At 34.7% G+C, this 21060-nt stretch overlaps 1 long non-coding RNA gene across 1 annotated transcript; it reads left to right on the forward strand.

Moving 5' to 3' along the window:
- Positions 1-1494: 1494 nt before the first annotated feature.
- Positions 1495-17196, forward strand: LOC122535926. The gene is made up of 3 exons (XR_006308299.1): positions 1495-1808; positions 14308-14312; positions 17186-17196. It is a non-coding gene; the product is annotated as an uncharacterized LOC122535926 (long non-coding RNA).
- Positions 17197-21060: the final 3864 nt, after the last annotated feature.

Raw genomic sequence — 21060 nt, forward strand, 5'->3', positions numbered from 1 at the left:
CTTCAGGAGATCAAGATCGTAAGTAGTTTTATATATTGTACTTTAATTTATTCAATTTTTCAAATTTAATAACAAAGTATAATGTTTGACGTTTTACAGACGCTTCATATCAGCAACAATTTTTTTGTAGCTTTTGGGGAAAATCCAACGTTAACTCTAAAGCAGAAAATGTAAGAATCTTTCATTATCTTCAACTTAAGATTTTGCTTTGCTTCTAAATACGAATTCTAATGTTTAATGTTTTGTTACAGATCTTCTGCAGTTCGTCACTTCCCCTAATGCTCCAAAAATCTTATGATGCTTCAGAAGCTAAGAATGTAAGTATTTTAGCATATTGTACTTGAAATAATTCTATTCTCTATAGTTCTCTTTCTCTGTTAAAGTCGAATGTATTATAATTATAAAATAAAAATATTTCAAATTATTAGTAATAATAATTTTTATCATTATTAAACTTTAAATTTTCACAAATAACACTGTGTCTTTAGAAATAATATGTTTTATGTTTCTTAAGAAATTTTTCACGGCGTTCACTTCACCCATGGGATTCTCAGTGGTATCTACTTGATGAGGATCTTCACGACAACTTTTCCTGGTCCAGTGCAGCATTGATGATAACGTTCTCCATATCTATCGCGTGAGTCGCATGCATTTATGTTCCTCCGATCACTCAAGCATGTCGTAGGACGAAAGGTCCAAATCGGCACGGGTGACTGGTTGTATACGTAGAATTTTTGATGAGCATAGTGACCGCGGGTATTTTTTGTACCCACGAGTAGTAACATCTTTTTATGTATTAGATCAGGATAGGGCTTCTTGCACATCGCGATTTTAACAATGAAATTTTTTAGTAATTACTTATAAAATCAAAATATCTTCAATACAAATGTTTGCAAAGGTAAAATATATGAATATCTATATGAATAGATAAATTATAAATACTTATAAATAATTATTATTAAAATGATTTCGTTTGAGCATTACATAGTAGAGTAGACGGATAGCCTCTGACTTCATTGCTATGAAAAATGGTTATTACTTATTGATATTGATGATATTTTGTTATAATAATTAATAATTAATCATTTTCAATTTCATCTATCCTTTTATAGTATTATATAATTATACATAGTTATGAACTTCTATAGAATTTGAAATATAACAGATTAGAATTTTTTCCGCAAAAAAAAAAAAAAAATGTATGAAATGTTATGTGCAAGAAGATACTTCGCGACAGGTAGATTTTTTAATCAAGGCAATAAGTTTGAATACTGCTTTCGTATTTTCGAAAATGTGCTTTGATGAAGAAATCGCCTGAGGTTATTTCTATTAATATTTAATTTAGAGTCAATTGTTTGATTTTGATTGTTTGAGTCAATTATTAGATTTCATAGTATCTTGTTTAATAAATTCAGTTCTTGTCCATTGCAATTTCAACAATTTTTGAAAGAATAGAGTCATTATAGTTTGAAATAAAATAATGCAATAGTCCGTTAGACACAAATTACATAAACTAATCATTTTTTAAATTCAGGATTTTCAGGTTTAACCCTTTCCGTGTTCATTGTCAGGATCTCACTCACGTGCCCAGGTGCTACCTGGGTGGGTGAAAGACATTGGGCACGATGACTATAGTTTGTAACTTTATAAAAAATTTCTCAGCGACTGACAATGTGTTAGCGTACCGTGCACGACGTATTTCCACATGTGTGTTGTGTGGTTAGGATGTGGAATTGCGTCGTTTCCATTGTTCCATTCATTATAAGTTGAAACATATATAATATTTATGCACTAATCTAAAGAATTATGTCATAATACGTAACAAATACGTATAAGAGGTTATACTCAAATATTATTATTATTATTATTATTATAACTATATTATTAATTATAATAATGATGCTAAGTCAATTTGCACATGTAATTTCTATAAAAATTATACGTATCTTTTCTCAGTTATTAATATCTTACAAAATTGTAAATATAAACGTGCTTGAATCACGTTTTACGCAATAGTCGCTAGCCATTGTTAGTCGATTTCAGGAAAATGGTACGTAAATTAGAGTGTGAAAGTTGTGTGTTAAGCTCGGGTGTCGGAGGCGTCCCGGGACGTCCTCTCTAGTTTAGGTCTNCTGCGCCCGAGTAGTATGTGTGAGAACCGTGGAGTGAGTGTGTTGGTGTGCCTGTTTTGCCATTTTTTAAATATAGGGCCCCTGGATAGGATAGGTAGCTTACTTTCTGGTATGCCTGTGTTTAATTATAAGTAGGTAGGGCCGGGCAGGTTGGCACAGTCTCTGATCGCGTGTCCCCTTTTCGCGTGTCCAACCTGTTTCAGGAAATCTAATTTGAAAGATCGACATTGAAATTGGTACAAATGGAGCATGCCACTTGTTTCTGGTTTTACTCTTCGATTTTTCGAATTTAGTATCGCGGTCGTGGTCGTGGATAGGTCGCGAGTAGGTCCCGAAACGATCGTTTATGTAGGTATTGCTCGAGCACGCACGTGCGAACGGACAACGATCACTATGATCGATGGTCGTCCATGTGTATTGAGGTCAGCTTTCGCGATTTATATGTTATTTTTTATTTTGCGATTAGAAAGACTCGAGCTAGATCTAAGTTTCAGCGGGCATTGCGCTCGAAGAAAAGAAGAGGCTAAAAGCCGAAGAGGCCCGGCAAACTGCCACGAAGAGGGTCACAACAAATGGCTTCTCATTCTCTGGATCATTCAAATGACTGCAGAGTATGGGAGGTCATTCTTGTTACTACTTTGTCACTATGCTCTTTTTAGTATTTGTAGTTGTAGTTTATTGTCTTCTCCATCATCGTTCATCTTCGTTTTGGGCAAATCGCGTTTTTTCTTGTTAGTGTTGCGAGAAATTGATTACAGTTTAAATTAGTGTTGCGAAAAAATGATAATCGTATTTGTTTGCGACTTATGATTTCGCGATTGTGATTTTTTAAAGTTGTCTCAAAGTTATACAGAATAAAATTTATCTTGCTTCCTATTGTTTTCAATTCAATTATAGAGTTATTGCTTTTAATTAATTTTACAGTGCTAGAGTATTTGAAATAGCTTTCCGTTCGTACAGTTTTGTATTGTTAATAATAATTTTCATTGAATTTAACTTTAGAGTTAGCGAATTTTACTTTTACTCTTAGTGTTGCGATAATGAATGATCGCGTATCTTGATGTAGCGTTTATAAAATGCCTAAATTCTTCCACTGAATTCGTGGAAGGCTATTCCAGCTCCTGGATCACCTGATGCAGCTACAAGAGCTGTACAAAAGTGGTCATTCATCAGCAATCTCCAGCATGATTGCACTGGACGGGTCGCAATTAGTGTTGCGCATTTTTAAACATGAGTGCATAGATTAACAACGTCGCATATTTATTTTCGGGAGTTTTAAACATGACAAAGCACTCTTCGCGTTGGATTTTGAAAATTTCCTATTTCACAATTAGTGAATTAGCGTTGCGAAACAAGATACTCGGGTTCGTAACATAGATAATACAGTGGCCCTTCTGGCTGTTCATTTACTTTTTCTTTCGAAATGTCGCGACTGTTTTAGTGGTGTGGAATATTTGTGTCAAGTTTTTTTAAACTACTAATCCAACAAATAAGTTTGTTACAGATTTATCAACTTCCAAATGCATGGATGAAAGATGGAATAACATGGATCATGGAACTTGGAGAAAATGATGCCTGGGTCCTGTCTAATGGTAATTAAATATATCTTGTTAAATTCATTTCACAAATCTTTTTGACATCATCAAAAGAAGGTTGCACGTAGAATACATTAAATATAGAAAATTCTATATGAAATATCCAAAACATACTGCTCGTTACAAAAGTTAATGACTGAGGCTAGAAAGTTAATGAGAATAATATATAATTTTGATAACTATATATCTGGATAACTAATTTGTAAGCGTATGGAATATATTTCGAATTACGAATTTGTATATTTTTCGAACAAAAGTATTTTAGAAAGTTTAGGATTAATTGTTTCTTCTGCAATGATTATATCTGTAAATAAGAGTTGTTCTTTCTTCTCTTTAATTTTTCGCATGTTATAAAATTTATTTAAGCTGATAGGTTCTTTAGAATTTTATTAATAACTATAGAATTTTAATTTACTATACGAAAAGAAACCATTGTAATACCGTAAATCATGGATAGAGGTCTTTTTGATATATAATGGTTTCAGTTAGTTAATAGCTTCACATTTCGGTATTTGACAGCACTGCAACGGATATCAAAAATCTTATTTCTGACGCATTCGTTACTTGATTAAATTCGATCGTTTTACATGATGTAGTTCCCCAGTTCATCGTTGTTTAAGTGTAGAGTGCCAAAACCACTGATTTTCAGATTACGAAATTCCATAAGATGCTTGGTTTATTCATACACCTCGTCTGTGCTTTGACCGTTTCGCGGCTACTTAATACACAGTATAGAAAAGGAAAGAATATGTCGAGGCGAAATTTTTACAAGAAAGAAGACAAGGTTCGCATTGCTTTCGTTTTCAGTGGCGTTTACGCGTAGGTACATGTACCTACTTGCAACGCTGTTAACATATGGCGCGTAATGTTGTTCGCCACATGGTAACGCTCATAAGCACGGCGATTTTAAGTAATGACTAAATACAGTGTTCGAACTGTTCCTGCCATTGCCAGTTTATTTCTCGGCTACCTGTCAGAAATTATACGGTCATTCTCGCTGATTGGCCGAACGTATGTAAGAAACGGGCGTAATCGAAGCGCTGGAATTCGTTTCTGAGGTTAACCCCCTGGCCGCACTGGGACTTCCATCCTTGGCGAGCGTCTGCGCCGAGAACACCTCGGTTTAATTGGAATTTGCACGAGATCCGCATACCGATTTGTCCTTTTAGTTTTCGTTCGAGAATAATCGTAAAAATTAAAAAAAAAGAAAAAAAAAAGATAGAACAGTTTAATAAAAATTTTAATCAGTCCAGAATTAAAATGTCTAAAACTTCGATTTTTGCCAATTCTAACGTGATTAGAGAAAGAAATTTTGTAAAAAATTTTCGAAATAATTCTATGTATATATATATATATTTTTTTTTTAATATAATAGTTATATACTTTTATGAATTTTTTTTAAAGCGTAATAGTCATGCGCTTTTATTTATTTAACACACTCGAGACCAAAACAACAAATTTTGAAGCGATCGTGTTCAAAGACCGACGATGTTCTTCCACTTATATTAGACTCGACGGCTGATTCACATCCAATTTGGAAATTTCTCGTTGTCATTGGAGAAAAAACGGACGCGCTTCGTTTCGTTCGTAGCCATTACTACTTAGCTGGGTTACCTGCAGATGTAATTGCAAGGTACTTGGTATTTTTATCGTCTCCACAGTCACTTTAACCAAACGAACACTCTTCGTTATTGTTGTCTGGTGTTCTCGCCTTTATGGCGAAAAAAAGGAACGGCGGGTAGGCACGGGAACTTTTAAGAATTCCAAATGGGAATGGATAAAGGGCAATATACCCATATATACGAGGTGGTTGCGTGCTTTTCATCGTCCGCGCTGTCAATTGGCTGTAGCTAGTTGAAAACAAGCTAAATTCTGTCAGCAGACGTAACGTTTTTCGCAGTTTTCAAATTGCATCGTTCGGATTTCGAATTTCTGCGAGGAACATCGATTTTTTTTTTTTATTATTATTGCTTCTCGTATGCTCCGAACTTGGTTTAAAATTGTTGTACTTTTACGTTACCAATCATGTATAGCCGTAACAGTAATCTCTCGCGTACGTGAAATTTCTTCCAAGAAGAATTTTTCAAAATCGTAATCGTAGGTAACCGAGTATCTTTATCATCACACAATGGATTTCTCGTCAAATAAATTCCCCTTTCACTTTCATAATTTAGACATATCGCGCTATCAAGACTGACTAAGAGCACTCTGGCTGTGACATAGCATTTGTGCTCGCTATACAATGGCAATACAATTCTAACAATTCTAACGGGTGTTCTTTTAACTTATCGTAGCGCACCGTGTGCGTACAGTTGGTTATTGAGAAGCGACTGACGCCTTTGGAAATGTGCATTTTATTTGTCTCGGGGGGATGAAGGGGAGGGGCGATAGGATCTTTCTTTCTTTCGCTAGATTAGACTGCATTGTAGAGAAGGCACCCGGATTCTTCATTGATCGTATCAATCAGAACGTATAGAATACACGAGAAACGATTCACATTGCGTGTTCCCTTCTTGTCGTACGGAAAGAATCGGACGGACGAGATAAATTTCAATTCATAATTTCCTCAAAGGTTCTTTGAGAAGTCTTTATCCTGATAAATTGTGACAAGTCACTCTGCTAGATCTTATCTGTAAATATCCCAAATAACTGTGCCCTCGTACCTTTGTACCTATTCAGTTAGCCTTATTCACTTATTGTCAGCTTTATCGAGGGATAAGCAATAGTTTATTATGATGTTAAAAGTATCTAATTTTGTTCAATTTTCATGCAACTGTAAAGTTTGTCTAAAGTGTGAAAGATAGTTGGAATCTTGTTTCATAACTGTAACGTAGTCAAAGTTTGCAGTTGATGTTACGTGAAATTAATTTGAGAAAGAATGAAATTTGTTACCAAATTTGATTTTCTGGTGAAAATATAATTATATTAAAAATATAAAATTTATTATTCGTTTTCAAAGGTAAAGACCAACTTTCGATTTTAATATTTTCTTTCAGTTCTTTCAACTTACTGTAGTTTAAGATTCAATTATTTCCTTTCGATTTCAAGTGGTTGTAAATGTAAAATTTTAATAGGAACGCTACGTTTTAAAAACTAAATTCGACAATGTGAAATAATTGGGAATAAATTGTTGCAACGTTGTCCAACTAACTTTCACCGTATTTTATCAGAATTTACATTTAAATTAAAATATACGCCCGCCGTAGCGTTTAATTTCTGCAAAATATGTTATTACATTTGGACATTTTTCTATCTAACAATGTCGTCCAAGGTCGTCGAGAGCCATTTAATCAAAGACATTTGTTATTTTTATTTTAATTAACGTCAGTCACGGACGACTGCCTGTAGTTTTATTATTCGCCAAAGAATTCCCAAGTAATCAGTTATCGTCCTCTTTCTCGGCCCTCTCACGATATTGCAGAGAACACCGGATAATTATTTCGCGAGAGGAATTCCAACCGCGGCGAACGGCGAGAGAGGGAATTTAATGTATAATTCAGAAAATGGAAAATGAATTTCGAATAACAAAAATGGTTATTTATTACCGCGGCGCTATTACGAACTGAGAAAATCATTTTTATGAACCGAATACGTTTTCCAGCCAATGTGTAAACACGTTGCATGCGGCTTCTCTTACCTTGGTTCTTCATTTTGAATTATGCGTTCAATTCATCTTCACCTTCCGCGCATAAATTTCTACGATATGGTCGGGATCCTCCAAGACATGCTATATGCTGCTGCATCTGATTTATCGTTAGCGCCAGCGTTTCACATAATATCTGTGGAAGTGCCATGAAATATCGCGGCTAGTCCACGTTAAAAAGTCCATCCTCCCCTTCAAAGAACGACGATTTTTCTGGATTTGACTTTATGAGCTGGTAATATGGCGATTGATTTCCTCGCATTTTCAAAGTCTCTCGTTTTTGTTACACCGAGTGGAACATTAAGTTCTAAAAATAAAACGAGATTAAACGAAACATCGTTTTTGAGATGAACGAGACAGAATTTCGGATGCGTGTGTAGAAAATTTTCAAGCGCAGAATGAAACGTACAAATTTTATACAATTGAAGAATATTGAACGACATAGTGTTTCTTTATTAGTAATATAATAATTAATATAACGATCAATTTCTTCGTGATCTTTCGTCTATTCTCCCATGTATTAAAACGGGTAGAAGTTCGTGAAACTATCGGAGATCATTAACAAAGATTAATTTTAATAAATTTAAAATAAGAAGCGATATTTTTTTGTTTTCGAAGAAGATCGATTTTAGATGGAAATAAGTTTAAAGTAAGAGGCGAATAAAATCTCGTTTTTGAGGAAAAAGAACTTGGATATAGCCATCAGATTGAATCTACAGACAATTTTCATGTTACAAGATTGCCACTAGCAATTATAATATATTTAATTTTTGAAAAATTAGATTTTTACAAAATTATCAATGTCATAATATTCAAGTATACATAATTACTGTTCAATGTATCCAAATATTCTTTCCATAAATTTATTAATTACAGGGAGATAAATAAATAATTGTATATTTCAAACGATATTTTAAATATTCACGATTTCCTGTGAATTTTGATGTTTAAAGTTGACTTTTCAATCGTAAATCTATACTCATTTGTAGAGAAATTTTAAAATACGAAATTACACATAGACAGATAAATTTTCAGAAATATTTACACTCAAACAATGATACTACTTCCCCTGGCAAACAATTTCCGACCAAACGGTGATCAAGTGTTTGAAAGTGTATTTAAGAATATAAAAATCTTCCGTATAATTAACATCGCCAATTCTACTTTTCTATACAAACAAATACAAATACAAATTTTCTTTACAAACTGATACAGAAATATTTTAAATAATTAGAGGATTTCAACGGGTTTTTGAATACGTTCAAACATTACGTACAAAATGTTCAACGTACGAATACATCACAATGGAAACATTATAAAAAGAATACACAAAGAAACGTTAGAAAAAGAATACGTTTATAAAAAGAAAAAAGAAACTTATTAACGCTTTCGATTAAGTATGTACATATACACGTCCCTTACCGACTGACCCACATCGTTAAAAGTCTGGCGTCGAACGCACACGGCTGTCGACTTAATTAGACCGACTCGTTTTTCCCCGTCGCGTGCAAGGAATCCTTCCAAACCGAAATTGGAGCACGTCATACGGCAGCAACTTGCACCGGGCGTTATCCAGATAAAATCCGCCTAACGAGTGTCTGTATCTTTTTGGCCTTGCCTTTTCGATCCTTTATCGTTCCGCGCGATCGTGAAACACGTCAAGCGTGATTCTGCGAGACCAATTATAAAAAATCTCATCCTGCGCGACCGATACTTTTTTGCGCGTACGCGAACGATCTCATTGAACGTGTTTAAAGTGATACTCGCGAAACGACTTTGAGAAAATTATGCGGACCTTTTTTTCTTTTTTTTTTTTTTGAGTCGTGTCGTCGGACGCTGCATCGCGGGGAAATAAATTTTACGACAGCTGAACGATTATCATCTGGGTTGCGTCGCGATTCGCGTCTTCTTCGCGGAGATTTCTCGATCCACTGTTATCCAAAGTTATTTAGAGAAAAAACGAAGAGAAACACAGGGTGGTCTGGATATTACAGTTTTATATATTAATTTATATTCTTTATCATTTTTCATTTCACAATGATTGATCCAAAAAATTGAAAAGAAAAAAAAAAAAAAAGGAGAAGTAGCTAAGTATAAAATTGCGATTTTATATTTCCTTTCTTACGAAGAAACTGATTTATAATTGAAAGCTCTCCACGACTTTGATATTTAGTTTCTTGCTTCTTCTTTGCCAACAATTGTATTAATCCGTGGTTCAAAGTTGTCTATAAAACGTAGAGAAGAAGGTTTCTTCTTTTCTTCTAATGAACGACCTAAAATTATCCACAAAAGAATAGAAAGAGATACGTGGTAGTCCAAACATAGCAAGAAATTCCAAAAAAAAAATCTACAAAAACAGAGGAGAAAGGAGAAGCAGAAAAGATGGAAAACACGAGATGGAAGAAACAAAAGATTATTAAAAAAAAAAAAAAAAGTACGTGTAAAATGGAAGAACGAGATGAACAAAACAAAACAAAACAAAAAAAAAAAAAGAGTAGAACAAACTAGTTCGAAGTATTTTTTGAGTGAACTCGCAATTAGCCGAGCACGAGCCGAAGAGGTGAACGGCGTACGCGAGATTCGGCCAGCGTGGATCCTCCTCCGTATGGGCGGCGATGAACTTTTCAAGGTTGCCGGTCGATGACGACGACACGAACGACCCGAAGACGCCGCTTTCCTCCCCGCTTACGTCACACACGACGCTGCATGCACGTCAGGTGGCAACGACACCTCGCAATGCAGCTGCAGCCCTCGGGGATTTTGCGCGAGGCGTGGGTTAACCAGTTTTTACCGGGTGGACAGGGGCAGGGAGAGGATCGAGGGGAGGGAGGAGGAACGGTCACGAAGTGGACGAGTCCGGGTATCCGGGCCAGCCGAAATCGACTGGATGAAAGTGCAAACGAGAACGAAACTGGTTCCACCGATATTTTCATACGTAAGAGATGTTTTGACACACGCCGCGCACGAAATTTGACTAAACTTGAACCCTCGTTACAGCCCGGTCGATGTAATCGAACTGCAAAGGGATCGAGATCAACAGATTCTTTTGATTTCTCGCAAGAATTAATTGATATTTGTTCGAATCAATGTATATTTCGTATGAGATAATGTGGTTTGTTTTTGTGAATGGAATGGAAGAAGCTTGTTTTTATAAAAGGAAGTGTTACGCTTGGGGATACATTTGAGTAGGAATTAATCCCGTCTCTTTCTTTCTCTTCTCAGGAGTAAATTATTTTATTTTAATTGAAAGTCTATTAAAAATCCATAGTAGTATCTACTCGTCAAATAATAAAAAGAAATCCTATTAAGAAATAGAAATAAATTAGAAAATACCGAATATTGAATGTTGAAAATGTTGGAAGTTTAAAGAAATGTATAACAATATGTACGTACATATGTAAAAATACTCAATATGTAAAAATATCTAACATATCCAAAGTACAGTGCCGTACACAAGTCGTTTCTACTTAGATTCTTCTTAGGTTTTTTAATGGCACAGCTCTTTAATGACATTGAAATTTGCTATAAAATGGAAAAAATAGAATAGGAAAGAATAGAATTGAAACTTAAGTTTCTAAGAATCGAATTTTATTCGAATCGTTCCTTAGAAATATATACTACACGTTCGAAGTATTTTGAAATGCTTGACAATTCATCATCGCTAGACATTGACGAAGATTGGCAATTTTGCAGTGCGTTCGTTGGTGAAATTAGTACTTTTACACTTGCTAGGATTGCCTTGGAAGGTAGTTGACAATATTTTTAGTACCCACAGTTAGGAGATTATTGGAACACGTGAAATTGTTTGCTTTTCTTACAAGCAGTTAAAAAAAAGAGTGTACTTTAGTTACAGTTGTTCATGAAAGTATTCCATAAATAATTTTCGTGCGCATTGCGTGTATTATGAAACATTTTGATATTTTATTAATATTGTATTCTGACTTGAGACCTGACTGTCACGATTATATTGGTCAAATTTCGAAGAGATGCAAAAATATCTATAGAAATTACAAGTAGTATATATTTCGCTGGGGTGACGAATATTTCTTTCTATTTTTAACAGTAACTGTATATTAATTTTTTACTATATATATATTTTTTACTATATATATTATATATATATAGTAAAAATTTTAAAATAATAAATTTTTTTTACTATATATGCAATGAATTTTTATTTCTAGATTGGTTTCAAATCATGATAGCCATCTCTCATAGTGTTAATAAAATTCTAAAATGTTTCATATAATGAACGTAATATATATATATAATATATAATATATACATATATATAATGTATATATATAAAATATAATATAATATATAATATATATATAAAATTTGAGCTATTATTTTTTATGGTGATTACTATCATACATCTTCGACCACCGTATGTTCTTTTTATCGTATTAATCTAACTTTTACCGCAAGTTCACTGTAGGAACACCTTGCACATTGTTTAATTTCACATTCATTCGTTCGATGTGTTTATTAAAGAAATTCTTTCCCACCTTTTCCTCGGATAATGCGGCAAAAAGTACATTAGCGAGTAGTCGGCGGTTTTAAGGGACAAACGTGATGTTGCAAAAGCTTTAGTTTCAAGGACAGTGGTTTTTGTTCAGAGTGCATTATGCTCGTAGTGGCGCGATGCGTAGTAAGGGCGACTGCGAGAAAAGATAAACGAGTAAAAAATGCTAATGATATTAAAATAACGTTATCTAAAGTGAAACATCGTCTCGAAGAAAAATGACTCGACGAATATCTTACCATTGTGTCGATTTCACACATTTGATACATTTTTCTCCGAAAGTTTCTCCGGCATATAACATGTATTTTTGACATTTCTGATGATAATATACATTTCATAGAAACACATATATTCTTGTGAAATTTAATGACAATAATTTCACAAGAACATATTTTTTGCAATTGAGCAGTTAATTGATAGTATCCATTTTTTCCTAATTATAGATTCAATGTATCACTTTTTCAATGATATATATAGGCATTTATAACTTTGAACATAATTCAGAACGAATGATGATAACGTTAGACAAAACATAAAGAAGATAAGATCTGAGATTTATGTGAATCTCATACACGATTAAATTTTAGTCTATTTATTAATAATGAAAGAATTTACGAATTCAACTGTTTATCTTTTCATCATCTCATTTTTACATGTAGGCATAATTTCTTATCTTTCTATACATATAATATAATAATAATGTTGATATTATTATTAGATTATATAATTAGCATTATTAAAATATTAAAATAATTAATGTAATATACATATAATGTATCGATATAATTTTATATTTTATATTATATATTGTAATATTATATTACTAGCTCCTAAAAGATTCTTTCGTGGAATTTGATTGGGCTGTTCTATCTCATCCTCCATACTCTGCGGATATTACTTTGATTACTGTTATTTACCATCTTTCATTAAAGGATTCTCTTCGCGGTGAAAGATTTAGCTCATAAAGATTCATCTCTTACCAACAAACAACAAAAGTCTTGGAAAGATGGTATTATAAAGTTCTTTTCCGGAAAGAAATGAAGAAAGATAATAGATTAGAATAAATCGCACACAATTCAATAACACAAAATATCGTATATACGTTCATCATCTATTAAAGGGAAAAAGAAAGAAATTTTTAGATCAACCTAATACATATAGTATAAAATATAAAATTGCACGCAAATATACAATGCAAATTATGACAATTAATTTTTTACCAATTTGAACGTAATTTAACTTGGAGAAATAAGAGACTGATTGAACAAAAACAGAATTGTTGCACGTGGTAGTTTTTCAAATTGCCATACATTACAATATCCTTGTTATCTTCGTTACGTTTAATTGCTAGCCGCTAATCGGACATCGCATATCAGACCTCCAATTATTTCGAAACTCGCCTTACCTTTGTCTCCTCTGTGTTGCAACTATGTAAGCAGCAAATGTTTTCGTATTATCCCACGTATGATCCCCCTCTGCGCAACGTCTATATATTCAATGTCTCGCAAATTGCTCGTATCTTATCTTAGATCGACGAGTAAAAAGAAGCTCTCCTTTCTCTCTCTCGACAGGAGAGGAGAGAGAGAGAGAGAGAGCTGCCTTCAAACTTACGAACGATCACCACCGGTCGGTGTGTATCGAGAAGACTCCTCTTCTCCACCGCCAATCAGCGGATCCTCAGCGGAAAGAAAGCAATATTTTCCGGTCGCTTCGTTACCAAGCTGTTTCCCCCTCGGCGAGACCGTCCCCTGAAATTTCTCGTCGTCGACGAGAAAGGGAGGAGGAAAGAAAAAGAAGAAGAAGAAGAAGAAGAAGAAGAAGAAGAAGAAGAAGAAGAAAAAAGAAAAGAAAAAGGACAAGAGGCGTCGTATCATTTGTAGACGTGACATTGCAAACCAGTTTGCCATAAAATTCCGCGGACACGTCCGAAAGACGCGTCCACCAGCCATCGAACAGGCAGGATAGCTCGTGACGCTCGGCATTGGGAATAGCGGAGATCGCAGGGTCAACCGAGGGAACCGAGATCCTCCGCTCATCAGCATCGGATTATTATTGCTCGATCTGGCCATTCGTGCACGGTGTACCACGCTGCGTACGCACACACTGTTGCGTGCACTGTGCGCATCTGCGTTCATGTATACGAGTGTACACCCTCGTTCAAAAGTCTTTTAGGACAAGTGGAGTGAAGGATCCAAATTTCAGTTCTAATTTCTAAGTTAATCTCTTGTTGCTAAATAGCGTGGTCAATTAATGGTAATTTAACAGAATAGAACTACCAAAAAAATGGTCGAAATTTGGTCGGGAATTTTGTAGATGTAAAACAGTTTAAATGATTTCTATTGATTATCGTAATATCGTTTCGACTTTAATGTTTTGTAATTGGAAATTCTGTACTTCAGTCGCCGATAGTTTGAGTGTTACAGTAGACAGACGGATTTGAAGTTTTATAATTAGACTATGGAGTTTTAGTGAAATTTCGTATTTCTATACACCGATTTAAAGAAATTTGTTTTATTTATTGGAAATTATAATAAGATACTCTTCATTTTAGATGTTCTATGTATTCTCGTGTATTATATGTATATATATGTATGTTTTACGAATTCTTGAATATTTAAATTTCTCATAAATGCATAAAAATTCCTGCACAAGTATTAACGTTTAAAATCGTACTTTAGTATCTGACACTGTAATCGTATCGTTTACTCCCCTGTTCAAGTATTTCGTAATTAAACTATAGTAATATACTATAATGCTATATATTATATATTACAATAATCTACTATAGTGCGTTATAACAATATATGTATATTGTACGTTTCGAATTATTATTTGACAATTACATTAAAAAAAAAGTTTCGTACTTAATTTCATCCCTCTCATGACTTTCCCCTGGGAAAGATATTTTTATATTTGAATTTGTAAAACTTCGTCACGAGGCAAGGAACGAAAAGAAAATAGATTAAGTGCACTCGATGTTTCGATTTTATTTTGCATAAGTGCTAAAAAAAAACCCAAGGAGACGAAATTGTACTTTACTACTATATTTGTCCTAAATAATATTTTCTATAACAGTGAGATACAATTGTTAATATACAATGCTACAATATAGTAAAAGTTAATATACAATACTATAATATAGTAAAATATAATTGTTAATATACAATACTACAATTATACTAAGTATTACTTAAAATACTGGAATATTAAAAAAAATACTATATATGCTAATATATTTATATAAAAATTGTATCACAAAGTATCGAGATACTTAAATGTTGAAAAGATTTTTCAAAGACTTTTGAGCAAGAATGTACGTGGATTTCTTATCCCAGGGGATACATACGTTTCGTTATCATGCGGTTTGTTCGGCTAATGTAACTCGAGCGACACATCCAGTAATAACTTTATTTGAATACCCTATCGAACCCGTATAATCGCACGGCAAATGTTCGTAGCTTTTTTCCCTAGCTATAAACATTGTCGTTTATGATATTGCTCGTTTTCCAACACACGAGTACCGCGGTGGATCGTGTTCATTCGTAGCCGTTCTCATTTGAAATCATTATAATTGGCGAATGCCAGTTCGATCTTTCAAATTAAAAATCTCCGACGCTGAAGAATGGAATTCGTGAGTTGAGAATTACAACGGTCTCAATACTCATTGTCACTGTCCGAATATTTAATAGAACTCACTCTGTTATACAATTTCCTACAGATTCTCCTACTTTAGAAACATCCACCGGACCATAAACCAAAAGAAAAAAAAAAAAAAAAAAAAAAAAAAAAAAAAANAAACCAAAAAAAAAAAAAAAAAAAAAAAAAGAAAAAAGAAAAAACACAGAAACGAATAAAAAGAAAATAGAAGAGAAATAAAGCATAGAAGGTGTGCATGAAAAAGTGCGCGGTCCTAGCGAATTATCGCTAACGAGCTTATCGATTAATGTCGATCATCGGTCCCCCATCCGGACGCATTACCATCTCGCAACATTAATTCACTTTTTTACCGATGTCGCCGATGCGATAAAGCTGCTTATTATCGCCGCATCGGTCTTAATCATAAAAGCCAGCGTACAAGCAAACGCAAAAGGAACACGTACGGGACACGTGAGGGAACAAGTGTGCGAGCGGATCGTGCGCGCGCGATGCTGCTCGACCATCTTGATACATACAACCGCAAAACACGTATTATACACGATGTAACTATCCCCGCTGTTTACATGTCGGCTATCACAAACGAAACACAGGGATCATTAACGAGACGATGTGTTTCGGAATTTCGCGACGGGGAGGAGTTTTTTCGTTTCGCCACACGTCCGTGTTCGAGCTTCGTGTCCCTCTCTCGTCCGAGAGCGGGCGAGCAACAAGACGACTTATCGCTGAATATAATAAGCGACAGGCCGCTCTGATACAGAGAACGGCTGTTTCCAGCATCCTTTCATTATCTCGTCCCCATCTGATTAAAAGAAGACGAACCAGCGGCGAATGATTCACTCGCTTATCGGGGCTGAACGTGCCGCGGGATTAGAAACAAATTATTGCACTGCGCGCGCGTGTTGCTCGATCGAATGCGTCGACGTGTTTTGCAGGAAGTTGGCAACGCGGACGAGATTGTCAGCGATTTTCTATGCGATTGTATGGAGGAAGGCGAGGAGCGACGAATATGTTTCAATTTTGGCAGATTAAGTCATTGAAAAGACGTTTGATTTCAATTTTAGTAGATTGTGGATTTTTACGCGTTTATATGGGAAATTTGAAGGTGCAGAAGTGAACTCGATGCGCGTAACATTGCAAAATATAATATAATATAAAATAAGATATAATTTTTAATTTTATATTTAAAAAATGTAGTATTCAAAGAATGATATTAATTAGAGTATTACGTAGAAGAGGCAATTTTCTATTTAGGTCGTGTGACATGAAAATTTAAAAATACATAAAAATCAGCAGCTTTTCAAACAATTGCACCGATTGTGACCTTTCCATTGTACGTTGTCAAATTGGTGCTCACGAAACGACGTATTCGTAAATCGAACTTTGATCGGTCATTGTCTCTCCAAAATAGTATTTCATACGGCGTTACAAAAATTATAATTAAGTCTTAATTAGAAACTATAACAATTTAAATTTTCAGCTTGCCTAATTGTGGAATTTTTAGTTCAATTTAATTTTAGCGCTAATTAATGAAATAAAGTATTTTAGTTAAATACCCTAAATACTTATAATAGAACATTAATTATCAAAGTCACTTGTAACACGATGCTTTATAAAACTCGATGGGTCCCAGATTAATTTTCAGTTTTGGATTTTTTTATAAAAAAATTCATTGAATTGAAGTCATTCCTTCGTGAAAAATAATTCATTTTATTGAAGAAACGAAAATTATATCACTAATTAAATAACGCTCAACATATATATATATATTTGTATAATATTACAACAAGAATACTACATAAAGTTGTATAAAAAAAGACCAATTACGCGACTAAACGGTACAGAGACTTTTCTCACAAAAAAATCTCATCGATCCAATAGACACAATTAGTATAAAAAGACTTTACAAAAAAGTGATGCAGGGAGAAAACGATATTAACGATGATTCTGCTTTGGGCAAACAGTACGTCGAATAACATTTGCATAACGAAACCCGGCACTTATGTCTTCAGAATTTTATACCTACCCTTTAAGAATTACCAGCCCATTGAGGTTTTTGCCTCACGCAAACTTCAGCCAACCGCACTCTGGGCTAATTACCAATGCGCGGCAAACGGTCCGATAAAAATCTGCCAAGTGCTGAGAAAAAACGACGGTAGCCTCGGTTACTTATTGTTCGTGCGTTTCTTTTTACTTCGAAAGCACGGACCGGAGACGAGTAGGAATTTTAACACCAGAACTACGATCGAAGTATAAGATTTCCATTAGAGACATTAACCTCTTGCGCTGGAATGACGTGCCACGCACATCGAGAATCTTTTATCACAAAATTGCAATATCTTCTCAGTTTTTAGTATATTTAAATATAACGCAGGCGAAACAGATAATAAATTTATTACTTCTTAGTAATTTCTATCCGGTGAATTCAAAAAGAAGACGAATTATTGTATACGGTTTGGTCACTCGTTATGGTCCGTGAACCAGTCGCCCCAGCGTAAGGGATTAAAATAAAAAATAAAAATAAAAAAGAACACACAATAGAGCATAGAAGCATTTATTCATATAATTTACGAAATATCATTCAAAAATCTCTAAAAATACACTGTTTTAAAATGTGATAGGAAAATGGAAAATTTTCCGATTTTGGCATTTTACAATCTTCAAATTTTCCCGTAGAGCAGTAAAATACGAGTCGAGGAACTGTTGCTTTTATAGTACGGGTTAGTGTCGAAAATGAAAGCCGTAGAGAAGGCAGCAAGGCAGCTTATTATACCTGAAACTCCCTTAAGGACCACGTAGGTAACCGTGCACCCGCAAAAATTACGACTCGGTGAAACGATAAAAGTTTCACGCGGCACATGCACACGCGTACCCGGAACGACACACACTGGGTCTTTTGGGCAAGCCGGGCTATTAAAGTTAAAGATTGGCTACGCCCACCGCAATCATAGTGATTACCCCGACGCGTATTACAATGCAAATGCTGGTTAATTCTCACGTGCCCGTGCGCCCCCAAGATCGTTGCGCTGAACGTCCCCTCTTTCTTTTCTGAAGCGTCCTCCGCTCTTCTCTCTCTCTCTTTCTCTTTCTCTCTCTGTTTTTTAATCCATTAAGGACCAAGCACTTTGATATTTTTTTTGAAATTTCACGAAACCGTGAAATTTAGAAGAAGTATCAACGAGAAAAATATCAAAGATTATCAAGCTCATAGTGTGACAGTCACGTCATTGAAGAGTGAAGAGTCTGTAAAAATTAAACAAGTCTGGTTCCTTTAAAAGAAGATTGTTTATTCGCAAAACAAGTCACAGCTTAAGTATTTATTCACTAGATACTTTAATAAATATTCATAAATGTATTTATTGGGAAGAAAGAAGAAAAAAGGAAAAACAGGAGCTAGCGTCAAAGTGAAGGACAAGGAAATTCACAAAGTGAAGAAACTGAAGGATGGGATAAGATACTGCAGATAAGATAAATAAGATGAAAGTATTAATATATAAATATAATAGTTACTGTGCCAGAAAATAAGATAAGCGAGATGAAGATAGATAAATATAAGTAAGTGAGACAAATAAATAATATTTACAGTAACAGATGGAAATAATGAAGATAAAAATATTTATTATATTATAAATATAATACTACTATAATATTATATTATAAATATAATTACTGTGCCAGAAAATAAGATAAGCGAGATGAAGATAGATAAATATAAGTAAGTGAGATAAATAAATAATATTTACAGTAACAGATGAAAATAATGAAGATAAAAATATTTATCATATTATAAATATAATAATTACTATGCCAGAAAATAAGATAAGCGAGATGAAGATAGATACATATAAGTAACTGAGACAAATAAATAATATTTACAGTAACAGATGAAAATAATGAAGATAAAAGTATTTATTATGTTATAAATATAATAATTGCAGTGCTGGAAAATAAGATAAACAATGAAGATAGGAATATTGAATTGAAAGAATAAATGCAGTAAGGTGGTAAGTACAGAAAAAATGAAATATGCTAGTCAGTAAAGGACATGAGTTATGAGCTAAGGTGTCGCTTTTTTTTATATTGAAACGAGTCCTGAGTTGTAACTTAATAGATCAAAGCAGTGTCACCCAGGAGTAAATAACTCTTTGTACACTGTGCCATCAATATTGAATGTTAAAACGTTGATGCAAAGATTCCTATTAACATAATATAGGGTAGCTAGCAAGAATAGGTTTTACATACCTCTGCTGTGAAGCAGCAAAATCTTGCAAAGTATCCTGAAATGAACCAGCAAGATCTTGCAAAGTATCTTGAAGAGTATCCTGAAAATAACCTAAAACATAGTATTCTAAATCAGAATACACCTTATTAACGTTTTGAGATTGGCATTAATTAAGAATTAATTAAAATCAAAATTAGTTAAGAATACCTTCTCAACGCCAAAGATTTGTATTTCTAAATGCAATTCGTTGAATAAATGAAACAAATAACCTGTTTATCCACATTATTCAAATTGGCTTGGCCGTCTTCACGAACTTCATTGCTTAAACTCAATACGCTTCTATTTGAGCAACTAAGACGTCACCAAGAATCGGAGCAGACGTGGCACTCAAAGTGTCAATACTCTCTCTTCGCATCGTTTCGTTCCTCGCTCGACCTTCATCCATTGGAGAACGGAACTCTACGCCGCTCTAGAAGAGACACACGTTCGTGAAGAAAAAAAAAAAAAAAGAGAAGAAAAAAGAAGGAATCCCGTGTATACGTACATGTGTCGGTGCAATCTGGCACCGGTGTTCCCGGTGCCTAGATGCTAGTCGATACGGTTGATCTGCTTAGTCGTACGACAGATCGTCCGACCACGATTACGCGCGCGACTTGGCACTTTGGCACGACTCTGAGGACGCTGCCAGCTGTTGCTGTCGTCGAGCGTGTGGTCCGGTGTGCCGCGTGACTTGACACACGTGTGGTGCCACACGCTACTCGCACACGGTCCGGTGTGTACTGCCGGTCGTTGATTGAACGTCGTCGATTCCTGGCCGCTGTTACGAGCCAGGGGAGACGTGTAACGGTCTCCGCGAACTGTGTTTTTGTGCCGTCTCTCCGCGTTCTAGCGAGAGGGATCGTCCGTTTCTTCCGAGCAAGCCTGGAGCATGCTCGCTCGCGCGGATGACGAGACGTTTTCCGTTTTTCGTTTGACGTGACGGTACACGGTGAACGGTACACGTCGCGCGTTCGACGTTCTAAACGTTCTCTTGTCACGTTCGTAAGGCTATAATTAAAAAATTATGTTGCACAATTTTATTTGAACGAGACAGGACTTTCCACTCGGTGAACTATCGATGGAAAAAATGCTGCGACACTGATTGTCGATCAGTTATACAGGGTGTTTCACGCAATTCTCTCTTAAACTATCCGCCGTAGAAAAGAATTTACGTTGTTTCGAGGGAGGCCATAAATCTTGTCTACGTGACCACGCTTTCAAAGTGATTTTTGTTCTTTTTCTTTAAT

Source organism: Frieseomelitta varia, unplaced genomic scaffold (assembly GCF_011392965.1).
Source record: "Frieseomelitta varia isolate USP_RPSP 00005682 unplaced genomic scaffold, Fvar_1.2 scaffold_789, whole genome shotgun sequence".
Classification (NCBI taxonomy): domain Eukaryota; kingdom Metazoa; phylum Arthropoda; class Insecta; order Hymenoptera; family Apidae; genus Frieseomelitta; species Frieseomelitta varia.